This window comes from Bombus pascuorum, chromosome 5, assembly GCF_905332965.1.
Source record: "Bombus pascuorum chromosome 5, iyBomPasc1.1, whole genome shotgun sequence".
Lineage (NCBI taxonomy): Eukaryota > Metazoa > Arthropoda > Insecta > Hymenoptera > Apidae > Bombus > Bombus pascuorum.
In genome coordinates, this window is record NC_083492.1 from 13784094 (window position 1) to 13798717 (window position 14624).

General features: G+C 36.9%; 1 protein-coding gene across 3 annotated transcripts in view; it reads left to right on the forward strand.

Moving 5' to 3' along the window:
- LOC132907030 (helix-loop-helix protein 11) overlaps positions 1 to 14624 on the forward strand; it is a 160729-nt gene that overhangs the window by 52036 nt on the left and 94069 nt on the right. The gene's annotated exons all lie outside the window — the stretch shown is intronic.

Below are 14624 nucleotides of genomic sequence, written 5' to 3' on the forward strand. Positions count from 1 at the left end.
ATACAGCACTCGAGATTCGCGGATCTCTCCCTAAAATAGAATTCCCTAGCACCGGCAGCTACGGGAGCAATACACAGAAAATGACGACGTAAAGCGAAATATGACAAAAGAGCGTGACAAAGGGCGAAAGTTGACTCGTTCCAGTCAATATTTTTGATGCCTATCGGATACTATAATTGAAAATAATTTGAAAGATTCTGTATCACGTCCATCTTAATACATTAACACGTTATTACGTAGGAATTCGTAATACAATCGCCACGAACTTTTCGAATAATGCGATATAATTCGTTGCTACTCTGCTCGAACGAGAACATCTCCTGAGAATCACGTTCTGGCGTATGCACTTATGCAGTGGTACACGATCGCCGCCCTCGCGGCGCATGCAACGAGCACGATGGCATCCTGCTCGTCGTAGGCTTGAAACGAGCGCCGTAAATCACAGTAGGACAAGCTTAAAAGTCTTTTAACTCGCTGGCTCGTCTGGCGGACGTGTGGGCCCCATCGCGGGATCGAGATCGGTTGACTTTTCGTGCCTCGTTGCTTTCCACCCACCAGAGCGTACACGCGCACGTGCTCATGCGGGTATATAACTGTACCGTGTGCGGACACACGTTCGTGGAAACCAGCGTTCGAGCCTGTCTTTCACTACAAATATAGTGCTGTGAACGGTCGTGTTCCACCAATGGGGGAAAAAAGGAGAAAAAATCGCTGTAGGCAAGAAAAAGAGGGAGGACAGATAGGAAAACACGTTTGATAGGCGTTCGTGCTAAATTTCGCGAATTCTTGAGATTCCGATATCGGTTCGCTGAGTTTCCTTATGGACGAAGCCAGTATTAACGACGTGTGATTCATTGCGAAATCGATGTGTGCAGACTTTTGTCTTTTGGCGAGAGAGAAGATATGTGGGATGCGTTACCACCGTTCTTTCTTTTTTTTCTTTTTGTCATTTTCAGGAAGTAATTATTAACCCTTTGCACTCTGAATTTTATTTCAATTTCGTTAGCAGCAGCTCCCAACACTTTTAAGTGTTTTATTTGAAATTTACTTTAACTAGAAAATAGGACAATTTAAATAAATAAAGGAAGAAAGAAATTCACTTAAATACCAGTTTTATTCACACTATTGTTGTATTTTGTAATTTTTAAGTGTATGATATATGTTGAAACAATTTCTTTTTAACAAGTTTTCTTTTTCGCAAAAAAAAAAAAAAAAAAAAAAAAAAAAAGTGGGACTGAAAAAATGTCGAGTGAGACTCGACAAAGGAGTGCAAAGGGTTAAATATCGCGTAACCGAATGTTGGAATTTTACAGAAAAATTGCAATCAACACACATTTCCTTTGGTTAACGTAGTTTTGGTTCTTAATATATCGCGCATGAATCAAGCATATCCTAAGCTTTAAATCTTGTAACGAAAATGTACGATAAATTAATTTACTTCAAATTATTTATTGTATATTTAATTTACTTAAAACTGCAATTTGTATCTACACTAGAGATATTTCTTATGAAAGTATACAAATATTTATTGAATTACAGCAGAAAGATTCTTCTGTAAACGGAGAAGCACCACATGTTTCCTCGTTTTAAACGAAAATTACAGTTCACCACGGATTAAGGAAAATCATTTTGTAAACGGAGAAGCACTACTTCAAAAGTTTCTTGCTTTTTAATCGGAAATCACAGTTGGCCACGAGTTAACTGAGCGAATGAGTAATTTACGTGGAAGATATTTTATTTCGTGAAACGTTCGATATTAACGGGGTTCAGCCTCGAATCTGATCTCGGTTAATTTCCATTTCTCTTTTACCTCGAAACGGCTGAAGGAAATCTAATCCTGGCATAATTGAAAGTTAAGCTAACGCAAAGCAAAGCAGAGCGATTCATAATTTGATAATACCTAATAGCAGCCAGTGGAACGGCGTTAAGATTCATAAGCAGCGTTCCATGGATACTATGTTTCTTTTTGAACATTGAAACTCCTTATCGAAGAAATTATAGAGTAATGGTACATCTTTCCTTGCCAGAGCCTTTAATTTGACGATCTACTAAATCACATAACTGTATTGGATAGAAATTTCATTGGGCAAGTATCTTTTTGTTCGTTTATTTTAGATATCCTTTTATAAGGCTTAATTTTAAACGTTTCGCTTATTTTGAACTACAAAATAATCGTTAAATTAGAAAAATATATCGATGATAATTGGAAATCTTTATAGAGAAAATTATTCTTTTTTTTTTTTGTAAGTAATATCATAGATGATTTCACATGAACGTAAAGATAACCTGATAACAATAATTAATACACAAATAATTCGATATTATATTTATTACAGTTCAAATCTTAATTTACTAAAATTCCAGAATTAATTAACTATGAAGCTAGCAATAGCAATCTAAAATCGACGATACAGCGAATGATAATTGCTTTATTTTAAGACGAAGAAAGAAGTTGCAAAGACTAAAAGACGTTAAATTAATCTCGAAATGGAGTGTTCAGTAACATTGAGAAACACAGCACGTAGAAAAAAGACCAGGCATTGAAATTGCTGCGTTTAAAAAGGAATCGAAAAGGCATAGCTGTGCAATAGTAAGCAAGACAAGCATCCTAGAGGCTGATCAATTAGTTGTCGAGGGATAAATAATGTATCGACGCTCGATTAGATCACGCGTCGCGTTAATTGGACCGCTAATTAATCGAGGTCGATTACTTACCGCAAGGGTGAAACGATATCCAAGTTGAATCTGTGCCAACTTGCTTTTCAGAGAGTCCTTTAAAACCAATCGTACTTACTTCTGGACAGCGCCTCGACAATTTAGTCGCCCTTTATATAAATCTTTAGCCTATATATTTTTATAGGTATCTCTAGTTTCAATTCTAGTTGTAGTTTCTACAGTTAATATATTCATGATGTCTTCGTGCTTTAATTTTTCTTACTAATTTTTAATTTCTACAATTTAATAATTCTATAACCTTCGAAAGCAATACCGTTCTTTCCCCCTTCCCGTTTTAACGCAAACACCGACGATATGTAAAATTAAATTTCGAAAAAGACAACGACGTATTAAATTGATAATCCGATAGAAAAATAATCGAATTGCTGTTGAGGTTGAGATTTACAATAAAATCAGAACGAGATCGAATAAAATAAAGGTAAAAAAAGAAACACTGAAAGAGAGAAAATGAGAGAAGAAGAAGAAGAAGAAGAAGAAGCAGTATTAGAAGACGTGCAGTGTACTTCCTTGCATCATGCCAACAGCAAAATTACTACTTCTCTTTGTTCAACGAGACGGTTAATACCGCCTTCTTGCGGCACCCACTTTCTTTCCTCTGCTTTCTATAGCAAAATTGGCTTTGCCTCGTCTTCTTTTCGCTTTTCTATCCTTGCCTATCATCGTTGTCTTATTCGCCTGTCTCTACTCTACAGACTCACGGCTGTCTGCCGCGTATCTTCTGGTAATTTGCGGAACTCTGGAATCCAGGAATTCCGTTTCAGACCGTACACTTGTGTGAATATCACCGCCGTTTCAAGGAAATCATCTTGTTTTAGCAAGGATTTTCTTCGTCTGGTGAACCAACCATTGTTTATGTAAAGTTCTTTACAAGACGAGAACAGTTGGCCTGATCTTTATTTCTTAGGAATTTTTTAACGGTATTCATAGAATTATGCGCTTGGAATCTTTTATTTCACGTTAGCAAAAATTTATGAATATCGTTAGCATTAATTTTTAAATTGCAAGGGAAGTTTAGTTCTAATTTTAATTAATTTCTGAATATTTGTAAGAATTACTTGTACGTTTTGGAAAATACACCTTGAGCACACTGGATATGTAATCGCTCTTAACTGGTACTTGTTTGAAACTTGCTACGTTTAGTCTGTCATTGAACTTTGAATGTTTTACTAGAACAAGCTACAACATTACATAAAGTTCGAAGTTGCACGAAGTTATAAGTGAAAGGCGTTATTCGAACTGTTCGCGGTAGTTGGCTATTTATAGCGTATTATTAAATATCATTTTTCTAGAGTAAATTTTCTAAAGACAAATTATTGTAGAAACGTAAGTTAATGTAGACTTTAATGCACTGAAATATTTCTATGTTTCTTAATATTTCCAATTATGTAATATTTACATTATATAATGTAGAATCCTATCTCTTCCAATAACAATATCCCACTTCATAATCCCATTTCACAATCCTGAATATAAACCGTAACCGTGAGAACAAGATCCTTCAAATTCGCTTGCATAGAATTTGAATAAGAAATAATCGTTGTCACGAAACATCGTATTTCTACATGGTATTATTTATTGTAGCATAGGCAGCTTGTCCTTATTTCTGTCGGTTGGCTCGTTCGAACGTTCCTTTCTGAACCATGGTGCAAATGTAAACGTCCCTCGACTAGAGCGATGATCTAAGGAGCATCGATATTACGAGCCAACTTCCGGGATTCTGATGGAGATACAATTCACGAGGCACAGAGGCGTGGGCGATACGCATAACTCGTGAGAGCCTTTTGTCGGATAATTCGTGTACGTAGTACGTGTAATCGTTAGGAATGGACTTAAGTACGTCGTAAACAGTTTCGTCTATTAAGTATTATAGTAACACCGCATGAGGATCTGTACCTAAGTGCATAAATCGATGGTAAATTAATAATCAAAAGCAACATTTACTATGTTTCACATGGAATCGCTCGATTATGAATCTAAATCATTTATTACAAAAAAACATTTAAATCTTATAGAATCACCAGACGATAAATTTAAATAATTATAGGAAACGTTTAAATAAATCCTATTTATCGTTCATATCGATCGTACTGGATTTGATTCGAAATTGTAAGTACATATTGAACTTGATCCCATCACTAGTATCCTGCAAACGTAGAGAGTTGAATCGTTGATCTTATCGTCCTCGTGTTACACGCTACGTTGCGATTAACCATGGGGCACAATCTGGCCGACAGTTCCAGGAATTTCGGTATTTCTAATAACAAATTGCGTTGTCTTATCAAATCTCGCAGTTGTCCGTCGTTACTGATCGGTCAATTAATTTTCGCCGCAGGAATCGCATGCGTGATACCATTCGAGAAATTATATAAACGTGCGGTTTAAAAGGAACACATTTTTTAAACTAATCTTCCGTAACCAGAATTTTGTATGTTTGTATGGAGGAAAAATCGGTGGGTAAAATATGCTTGGTGCAAGGGAAGAAATAAAAACGACGATCAAAGCGCAAAATGAATGAAAAGATTGATGAAAAAATTAATCAACTCTCATCGAGATCTAGAAAACGTAAAAACGAATCATCGTTATCGAAAATCATATTTTTTCAAATTCTCCTCGAGTTTCTCACAAATTTACGATTCTCTCTGAAGAAGAATTTCTTTGTTATTTTCCTTGAAGATATATGTACCTACTGCAAATACTGGAAGTAAAATTTCCTTTCTCCAAACGTAGAAAGAAATCGCAGCATATCTCGACTATTTAAATGCTCCCAAACACTTTCGCGGGGAAGAAAAAACGAGTAATGATAATTTGGTTTCTCTTGAGAGTTCCAAAATCCATCGTCATCCACGACAACTGATCTCATCAAGATATCAAGTCAAAGGGGATCTTCGTGTCTGAGTTTCAGGCGATCTAACCTAACATTGCACTCTGTCGAGTATCTCAGTGTAGATTCAGTTCAATATTCAAAGCATATACTTTCCAACGACAGTTCGAAGCCGGTTTTACTTGAAGGCTTGCAACGTTAAAAGCAGTCTCTTTTCTTCCCTGTCTCCTTTATATTCCTGTTTCCTCCTCTGCTGGTCATCGGTACGCCGCGATCTCTCCTCACCCTTCGATAAAATAATAGGCGGAAGTGGTCCGCTTTGCCAGCGGTCTCTCCATTTTCTTATGCTCGCGTTCAAAGGCAATCGAACTTTCTTTTTATTCCAATGCTTCGTTTGTGTCACGTCTATAGTAATCTGCCAAATGTCTTCTCAGACAAATTGCAGAAAGAAGCACGTATATGGAAAATAAAAAAAAGAAAGAAAAAGGAAATAAATATATTGGATCGCTCGAAAAGATCGTACCATTTTTATTATAAATGTCTGTTCAATAAAGAAACGTTCGAACAAATATTGCTACTTGGAATGAAGTATCTCGATGAATATGAGTACCTGAAAAATCAGAAACACGATATTAGCGCTACGCGAGTGTTAGCTAGTAGCGTACAATATATTGTACATGCATGCCGTCCTGCATTTCCTAATTTGTTTCCTGTTTGGCAGATTTTATCAATCAAATGCCTGTGGCAAGGTGCGATAAGACTGAACTGAACGATAAAGTCGATCATCGTAGGTGAGCATATGTAGAGCGGTTGCTGGAAAACGCGATATCAGATGTACGAGCAACCGCTGCCAGCATACCGCAAGTCACACGTTCTAACGTTGTTCGTATCAGGCCAAACCACTTGCTACGATGTTCGTTCATGTGGGATTATCATTAGTTTCCGTGTGTTAACCGCGGAAAATTCTAACGATTGCTATAAAATTATTCCGAGAAAAAATGCATCTTAGCTAACTTATTAGCTACATTAATCGTTCCAATTACTTTTAATTGGAACTTTTTCTCGTCGAAGTTACAGAATCTTTCCAGTTTATGTTACGTTTTAAAATATTTTATAACGTTAGATTATGTTTCGTCAAAGTAACTCAAAAGACGCAGTAGAACGTATTATAGCAACTGAATTATTTATGCAAAGCTGTTATTATCGATAACATTAAGTAGAGATATCGAAATGATACAATTTCGTTGTAAATGCCATAATAAATATTTGTGACGAACGCTTGCAAAGGACCATGAGTAATTTATGCATTTACAAAGCGCAACATCTTGCGTATCCTTGTATCCAAGGCCTCTCGATGAGCACTGAAGACGTTGTTGAAAGACAGGCAAGGAGAAGTTGAATATCTTGTTACGAGGCATACCTAAAATATATACATTTCGGCAACAGGTACTTTACTTACGAATAACTCGAGGTATAATAGGCTTTGAAACGTAAATCGACTTGATGAATTTCTGACATTAATTAGCTGCTACTGCTACTGATGGGAGCTGAGCAAAGAATTTATAGTTCTGGGAAATGAACGTCCATTCGTGATTACCGTATTTTCGTTTCAATGCATGCTGCGCAATATTTTCATAAAATGTTTATTTTGACAGTTCTATAAATCTCTATTCGCAGGCTCTGCACATAAAATATCACAATTCTAATAAAGCATCGTACAATAACACGTGTCTTCATCAACATTAATTCTCTTCCTTTCGGAATTGTCTGTCTATAGAATTCTCTATGAAACATATTTTTTTTTTTTTTTTTTCACAAAACGTCATAATATTTTCGTTTCCCAGCTGCTTTTTGTTAATGTCCCATTCCTCAGTGCGCATAACAGCGTTGAATAGATATAAAATCAGCTAGCGGAAGAATATTTTTCTTCGTTTTTACCATCCATTGTCATTCTCGTTCGAAAACATCTACTGATCTCACATTGGTTTCTAACCAAACGTGGGTTATATTCAAATATACAAATATTTTGCTTGTCGGAATTAATTGCACCGAATGTTACCACAAGTATACGAAATTATTCAAGTAGTATGTTTTCCATACAAAACGTGAAACAATCTTCATTCGTTATAAAATAATAAAATCCCATCATCATACAGTTTACCTATTTCAACGTTTGTTGTATAAAGTAAATACAGAATTTTACTTGGCTATTTAAGTTTAGCGGAATTCAATACCTTCGTCAAATTTTATTTTGTTAAATCCAAATTCTATCGAGCTCTGTCATACAGTTATCTCTATTTTATTACAAAATTTTAAATTTAATAAATTTTACGTATCTTGATAATCGATCGTATGAAATGTAGATTCTACCAAACTTCGTAATAGAATTTCTGACAATTTTCTCAAAATACTTCCATATCTCCATACTTCTTGTAACCATTCAAAATCTGTATCACCAAGTAATTTTAGCGATAAACTTTGCTCGAAGAATCCACATAATATACGCTCAAACATGACCTCTAACTTGCCAAGAGTTACCGTATCATATCTTACGTAACTTGAACTCAAACATACGAAGCGATTCTGCAAGCAGTCATCCCTCGATCCTTATTACACCTGCACAAACTTCGTGGAAATCTCGTACTCCGAACCAACTGTGTCTACTATTCTCCATTTCGTTATTACCAGTCGAACAATCGAATCTAAATTCGGTTGTACGACCTTTCGATCGGCGACAAATAGGCACGAGCCGAAAAGGTCGCGATAGGTTGGGTTCGGTTCATGGTTGTGTTGCTTCCGGAGCTTCATCTTGGTCGAGCATTCGGTCAGATCCCAGAATGGATCTCGGCCACTCGGCCGGGTCAGGTCCTTTGAACCGACCTGGTCGCGAGCGCACACACCTGCACCACTCTCTAATCGAAAAAAGTAGAAAATGAAGAAGACGCACGACTGTTCATGTTTCGCATACAAAGACTCGCAAAAATAGTGGAACATTTATAGAAACGTTTCGAATTTTAAACTTTCGCGATGGTTAGATGACATACATTTCTGCCTCTTCGGATTTCGATCGTGTTTTTACCAACAGCTACGTAACGAACAAGTATGTTACTTTATATTTAGAAATTGTATTTTATTCACTGACGCTAATGAGACAATTATCATGATTATATAATTCAAGTGAATATCATGATCATATTGTTAAAATTAAAAATAAACCTAAGAACACGTTCGTATAGAAATTACAATGTATTCACTGTACACAGCACGAATAATAATGTTAAACGTAGAATGAACGTCAAAATTGGTCCCTCTAAATATCGTGGCTTATTATAACGAGTAAAAGAAACAGTACTGTAATGTTCTGGCCGCTTGTCATTCAATTTGACATTTTAATGCGTCGTTTTTACAAAATTATCCAGAACATACAAAAACGTGATTTTTGAGTTATGTCATTATTGCGCCAAATGAGCGATATAGGATGTATACAAAGAAAATGTATATAAAGTCATCGAGTAATACATGCATATATGTGTAGATAATACATAGGATGGTGTAAATTTGCAACAAGGTCACTTGGAGCTACGTCGAAGATTTTCCATGTTTTTATTTTTATTTTTTTTTCACGGTTCGTGCGCCACTGTTATTCGACGAGAGCGTTAACGAGATTTGATTTTTGAGCGCGTACTGCGTCTTTGATGTTCGGCTTATCGAGCCGGCTTAACTATCGATTCGTTTCAGTGTTTGTGTTTTGGATAGCCGCAAGTGATAGGGAACAGTATTTTCGTAGGTGGATCTGGGCCCTCGGCTAATATAATATTAGTACGTGAAACTTTAGACACAAGTCACAAATTACCAGTACAAGTTTGATAATAGAACGAAAATTGATGTTTTATAAATAAATTTTGTAAATTACAAGTCATTTCACCATCATAAATTACAAGTTATTATGCATAACAAGCGCCTACATATTTGCAACCATAAAAATCATATTCTACGACATCAACGGAACACAGCTTTCACTCGACATTATCTTGCTATAAAAAATAAAAAATTTTCACTCATCTTTAAATTCCTTCTATTAGACAAGAGAATGGGAAAATATTTATCGCTATAAATATAACCGTAAGAATCAGTATTCTGTCGAGAACACCGACGAGAAATACAACGTAGTGTTGATGTATCGATGTATCGGTGCACAGCGAGGGAACTGCAAAGTTCTCGTCTGAAACCACAGCATCGAGAGTTCGTAAACCTCGATGTGCCGTAAACTCGGCCCTGAATACGGAGCTTCTAACGAGCCACGATATGGATCCCCTTCCGCGATTCCCAATACAAACCAATTTTTCTCAATGAACCGCCGCCGATAATAGTTCGTAATTTCTTTCACCGATTTTCCTCCTTTCTTATTCGAGAGTCGAATAATCATTGGACGACTTCAGAGAGTCTTTTGCCAGTGGTCATAATTAAATGCTTTCCATGTACATAATATTATCGTACTGTTTTTAGTGAAAACGTTGCATACTGTTTCATCTTTTCAGAAATTATTATCAACATTTTTCATGTTCTAAGATAGGTTATATTGTACAGGTTGTTACGCAATAATGACTAAATAATGAAAAAGACTGAATAATGAAATGATTAAACTTTTGTTCAAAATCGATTTTTATCGTTAGATCTCGATGACACCTAATATGTTAATACCAATATCAAATTATAGTACAATTATTCAATTAGCTAATTCAAACCTGATTTTTAAAACTCTCGCGCTATGAAATCAAAGATTCAAAATCAAAGGTCATCATTCTCTATACAGAAGTGCAGTAAAATGTAAACCATGTAAAAATAGATATCTGTCAATCCTAATTACGCCCAGCCTACGCTACACGTATGCAGATCCAAATAATCGATCAAATATCAAAGCATGCAAATTCCGAAACCTCGAGACCAAATCAAAGTTCACCGTTCCTTCTCCCAATTTCGAAATGTAAATATCTCTTAATGCCATGCTAACCGCGCCAAATCTGTTACCGACCTATACTATCTTATACACCAAGTGAAACAACAACCGACGTAACTGCGTAGAATTGTACGATACATGATACAATAGTACGAAGACTAGCGTAGATCGAAAGAAGAGACATCTCTAAAGCTACATAAACTTACAACGAAAGTTGTCATTCTCTGAAAAATTACCTCAAAATGAAAATATGTATCGCACAATCCCATATTAATCACGCGAACCCTACAAATACTAAGCAACCTATCCTACACATGTAACAAGAGTCGCGAAGAACGCCAGCTAGCCAGTATATCTGCGTAACATCGTACCATACACGTTACACAGAATCATATAGCGTGGATTGAAGGATCTCTCGGAAGGCATCGTCGGCCCCGAAAGCTCGTTGGCTGTCGTAGGAAGCGCAGACCGAGCATACCATCCAGTCTGGCCGCCTGGCTGGCTGGCCAGCCGGTCGATCAATATTGCCATGGCTACGACGTGCAACGTGGAGGAGAAAGAAGAGAGGAGGCGGAGTAGGTGGCGGCTGGCTGGCTGGCTAGAGAGAAACACGGGGCGGAGGGGTAGTTGCTCATATTCCGGTTACACACGAGAGGGTTGAGAACCAGGTCTGATTCCGGAACGCTGGCGCGGAGTGGGGAATGGTGGAGGGGCTGGATGTACGGAGGTTACAACGTAGTAGTAGAAATACGTACTGCTACGTCACGAGACCTACACCTTGCCCCACCATGCCAGCCACCGCCGCGTTCTACTCGAGCGATTCATGACGACGTAGAAACTGCTGCTGCGCTTCTCTCGCTCGCCTGCCGCGGCGACGCTGCCTCGAAAGAAACGCTGACACCACCCGGCCCCTTTCTTCCCAGATATACACTCGAAACACGATCGCGAAGACACGAGTAAGAGTAATTCCGACGTTGTTTGAACAGTGGTCGATTTATGTTGGTATATAGACGAATGGTTTAGAGAAGATAATGATTAGACTGCGGATATTTATAAAGATTATGCAGATTTATTTTTGGGAATATAATTTAAGAAATGTAATAATGATTTATATATTGGGCCGTCGCTTCCTTGCGGCTATTTTCATTCTTTTTTTCACGCTGGCTATGTAATTTTTCTTTTTATCGCATCATGAGGATATAGAAATGATGATAAATGTAATTAATTATATTATGAACGCTCTTACTTCTATAAGTAATTTCTTGTTAGATTTAGCAATACATCTTTGGTATTTTAAAATATTACGATTATAGGACTATTTGGAAATATTTAATTCTAGCAATAATTGCAAACCAAATTAACGTAAAGCTGCCGTCTATAAGAACTTTCCCCATTTACATACTCATCATAATTGCACTGCCAACAACAAAACCATATAATCAAAAATATCCCCGCTTTCCACTACAAACCATTAATAATCTCTCGAATCTCTTACTTTGTTATTTATCTAATGACGCATAATTTCCAATTATGCATAACCACACATTTCTAGAAGAAATTTCCCTAACTTCTTGCCAATAAACGTAAAAACGTAACAGATGTAACCTCTAAATGGAAGAAAACAAGTGCCGGAAAGAAATTACATTCGAATTAGATTAAAATTGGCATAGCAATTTGTAGGGTTGTATAATGGTTTCCGCGCGTTTCGAGAGTCGCTGGCCAGCTTCGTTAAATATTATTTATCGTTTCAATTTGGTTGTAAATGGATCACGGTTGGGTTTATAGCTTTCTCGAGGTAAGGAAAGCCAGAGTGGCCACGGTGTATCGAGTTGCGCACGCGCACCACGCGATTCTCCGCCACGATAATATTTCGCTACTTTGTGGCGAATAAAATCGCGACAGGCTCTCCGTTACACTGTTGAAAGTTGTCTTCGCTTGTGACACATGCACAACTTGGCCGATTTTTCTTGTTTCGCTTCCGCATAGAAGAGAAACGAACGACCTACGCGTAATCCATGGTTTACAATGATCCAACAAACTCGTACGATGCATTGTTGCTAGAAGCTATATTTGCTAGGTTAGAAACCATTTCCTACTAACAATAATTTACAGAATCTTTTAAACAGGTATCATTCGTCTTATTTGAAGAAATGAAAAATAATTCGTTTCTAGACTTTTCTTGTTTGTTAATGGCAAAATACACTACGATAGTATTTTAAAATATAAATTAAAATAAAATTAAAATTACAGAACAAAATTAATGCTAAAACACACCACTGACCATAAATTCTCAAGTTTCTATTTTCGATATCTAAAATTAGCGCTTTGATAATCGCGTTAATTTTACAATTTCGTTGTACATTTTCCAGCAACTATGTTATATCGAAGTCAGCGGTGGAATCGATTCTTCGGTTGAACAATGTTGATTGCCGCATTGTCTTCCAGTGAATGTTCGTTCGGAAGTGCAGAACGAACAGGGGAGGTTTCGAAGGTAGATGCACGCTCGTGACTGATATCCATATTGCAACAATATAAAGGGGGAGAAACCTAAGTTGCACGCGCGTTGGCGTGCAAGAAATTCCCCTTTTCCGTTCCTCGTGCTTCGCAACGTAGATATACGTAGATATACTCGATTACTGCTACATTGTCTGTCGGCTACCAAACGAAAAAGAATAAGAAAAAAAGTTTGATATGATCGTTTTTTAAGGCACAAAATAATAGGTTGAATGAAGTGAACTCCGCTTAGTAGCTGATTTATCTAGAACAGGGTGACTCGGGTAATTAGAAGATTATTACGTTGTAATATTTGGCAAACGTTGATAGTAAAATTGGCAAACATTAAAATTAATATTACGTTTGAAAATTGGCTTACAATTTACGAGACAAGAATTTGATAAATTAAGGTTAGAACTGTCGAATTTATTCAGTGTTATATTCTGAATATATTCTAAACGAAAACGTTTGCCTCAAGCCTATGAAAAGATTGATATCCATCAATTTATCTTTTAAGAAAGTAATATTACACAATAAATAGATAACGTAAAGTATATAACTGCGTAATAATCTCAAGACGGACACATCCGATGTTCTATATGCATACACTCAGCTGGAACATGCGCTGCGTCTATAGGAAGACTTCGACTTCCTTTGTTTCACGGTTGGCCGGCCTGCGAAAGCAGAACATGCACTATTGTACTACAAGCTGCAAGAAAACTATATACAACATACATTCTACGTAGACTGTAAGTCGATGAGGGAGAAATCGATTGATTATGTAGCGAAACGCGTGGCGTGCCAACTCATGAACCTCGAACCTTTGTGATCGATCGATTCTCCTTCACTGTTGCAACCCACGCGAAAACTTGCCGATTTGTTCTAGCTCTGTCCTATTCTACCTTCGACCCGTTAGTTTCGCTGATTTAACTGCAATCTCATGTTTTCCTTCTTTCATTTATAGAGCGATCATGAGACAAGCGTATCTCGCTCACTCACAAGTCTCACAATTTGTATTTTTATATAATATCTCAAAAAAGATTAAATTTTTGTTATTCCGTCGAACGAATGGTACACAAAATGTATTTATCACTGATCGTAATGGTTCCTCAATCTTTTACCAACAAGCACGTAAAATTCAGAACGTAGTACACATGGTAACTGCGTATAAACTTTGAAGCGACTCTCGAGCGCAAATGACGAGTGTTTGGAGTAGAACAGACGAGATCGAGTGGCTGCTTGTATTTGAATAGATTCCAGAAATGCACTGTAAAGTTTCGAGCACAAGAAGATACATAGTATGAGATAGTTTCAAGAGCGTGGTGCAATCGAGCAAACGAATTTAGTCAGTTTCGAGAGTCATAGGGTTTAATCAGTCCTTCATCCTCCATTTCTGTGCCATCAGAACATTGTTAATCGTCTTCTTCTGTGCTGTGTTTCGTCATGTAACGTAATCAAAACGCGTCTGTTATTAATATATTATAACGATAATACGATTTCGAGGTATTTTCATGCTAACAAGGATATCATAAACAAGAATCTGAAAACGTCGCCATAAGAAAGAATTCCAGAGGATTTACATTTGAAAAGCGTTCATATCTTGGATAAAGAAAGATT